At 35.3% G+C, this 2,500-nt stretch overlaps 1 protein-coding gene across 1 annotated transcript in view; it reads left to right on the top strand.

Moving 5' to 3' along the window:
• Positions 1-2,500, top strand: part of LOC137625606 (uncharacterized) — a 207,156-nt gene that overhangs the window by 72,753 nt on the left and 131,903 nt on the right. The gene's annotated exons all lie outside the window — the stretch shown is intronic.

Genomic DNA, 2,500 nt, shown 5'->3' with positions numbered 1-2,500 from the left:
AGCTGTTGGTATAAGTTACATAAATGGAACAGCAATGTTATGAATTATTTCATTTCCTTGTGAGCTGTAGTTTTGAATACAAGAGAATATACTGGGGATTAGAGAAGGGCTGTTTTGAAATTGTGGATGCCACAAGGAATTTAGCATTTAGTGAAAATTGCCTGAGAACAAGACTGTTCCCAAAAATAATCATATTCAGGAGTGGTAGGGTGTGGACCTCCTTGGCAGTAGTAGAGAAACTACGAGTACATCGTTTCAGAGAAAATGAGATAGCTGGTAAACTTATTTTTTTTAATCTCCATAGTAAAACCTGTTATGGATAAAGAACAACATGATAATTCCAATTTCACTACATAAGTAAACACCATATCGAAGTTAAAAATGAAATCAAGAGAACAAGAACGAGCTTGCCTTTACTGTTATTGATGATTTAGTTGGTGAAACATGTAGGCAGTGCAGTACATTCTCCAGCAGAATCCTGAATTAATCTCCTTTCGCGGTTTTTATGGAACTGCAGACAGAGCCGACATAATCTTAAGAAAATGAGATAAATCTGATGTATGTATCATCACGAAGAGTGAAGTATACAAGCAGAAGAGGGATGACATCTTGAATGACAATTAAAGTTCGTAAGATTAAACAATCACTCAACAGAAATTTTAAGAGAAAAAAAAAGTGAACAGGATGTAACCAATGCTAGTATTTTACAGCTGATTGCCAAGTTACTTGAGGTAGTCGGTGGCTATGTGTTTATTAAAACACAAATAACGTGAAACCCACTTTATTTATCATCTCGCAAATGACATCCCCAATACACTAACTGGCTAAAGTACTAAACAGCATTTTGACACCGTGTTCTCCAGCAAGTTATTCATTGAAGTCCGCTGTTGAAATCATTCAATTGTTAAACCACTGCACCAGTCGGAAATATCGAATCTCTGGAAATGAACAGCCTGTTCACTGATTTTTTTCATTCATGAGGCCATCCAAGTCATCTTGAAAAATGTTCACAGATCTTGCAAGGGCCTCCACCCAACTCCTGAAAAGTAATTGAAAGTGATGCTTCAATCATGCATGCTGAATGCATCTTTCCTTTCACACTTTCAGTAAGTGGATTGAGTAGAAACGGATCCATATATCTATAGTAAATATGTGGACGATAACTTCATCATTATTAATGCAGTGGAAAAACTAATGAGGCTTACAAGTACCTTAAAAGTCATTTCACTTTTAAACTTCATAACGGAAGTTAACAAGATGAATAATATTAATTTTCTTGAAGTTATAAATAAGAAAGAACAAAACTATGTTCTTCGGAACCAGTCTACTCAGGTCAAATTTTAATGATCTCATTCTGCTTTGTTTTAAATATTGTTGTCCTGCCTGGTATTCTTTTACTAACTCTCATCTTAATGTGGTGGAAGAAACCTTGTGGTCTATTAAATTTATTAGCCATCATCTGGATGCTAAATTCTTCCACCATCGTTTAGTTGCTTGTATGTGTTGCATAAGTTTATTTTTTTATAATAATGACAATCTTTTGCAATAAGATCTTCCCAGACTGTATTGTCCAATATGTAGTATTAGGCGTGCAGTTAATTCTAACGGTTTTGCCTTCTCCGTCATGTTTTATTCCAGATGTGATTACATTATGGAATAGTCTTCCTAATCCGGTAGCTGAATCGCTGGAATTCACAAGTTCAAAGCTGTTGCAATTGCTTTCTGTTTAATAGGTTTACATATTCGTAAGTCTAGTCTCATAGTTGACATATGACTTATCTATTTACCGCCACGATTGATCTTAGTATATTTTATGAAATTCTATTATTTCTCATTTATAGTTTACTCGTTACTTCACTCTTTCCTTTCCACAGTATTTTGGTTTCTCCTTTTAGGTCATTGTGCTTGCAATATTCTGCTTTCCAACTAGGGTTGTAGCTTCACTTGTATTAATGGTAACACCAGTACAGCAGTTCAGTCTTCGTACTATTTACAAATATCGACTGGTGGCTCAGCGGAAAGTGAAAGTAACCAGAGTTATAAAAGAATCAGGTAATTTGTGTTTATATCTGGAGGGCCTTCTTCCTCTACAATAATTTTGAAAGCAGTCCATGAAAAGCTGGAACACATGAGACTGAGGTTGATAGACAACGGATATATCAACAACATTTTATACACAGATCCAAAACTCTATCAAAGCTTCCACTACAGTACAGCCTGCAGACAAAAATCATATGCCCTGAAGTGAATTATTACGTTTGTGGTAAAAATAAAGATGTCATTTAAGAGAATATTGCTGAGCAAAAGCCTAAACTTTGTAATGAAGAATATCACTACCGCCAGTATATCCAAGGAGTCTGACCAATGTAATGTAAAACTTCAAATGCTTCAAAGGAGAATAAAATTCCCTTGATACAAGTTACATTGGCATCACAACGATAATTTTAGGGGTAATTTCAAGCCAAACGCAACAACAGGCCCATCCATCATCACTTTGTTG

This window comes from Palaemon carinicauda, chromosome 2 (genome assembly GCF_036898095.1).
Source record: "Palaemon carinicauda isolate YSFRI2023 chromosome 2, ASM3689809v2, whole genome shotgun sequence".
In the NCBI taxonomy this organism is placed as follows: domain Eukaryota; kingdom Metazoa; phylum Arthropoda; class Malacostraca; order Decapoda; family Palaemonidae; genus Palaemon; species Palaemon carinicauda.
The sequence above is the reverse complement of the archived record's forward strand: the minus strand, read 5'-3'. Positions and strand labels throughout refer to the sequence as shown.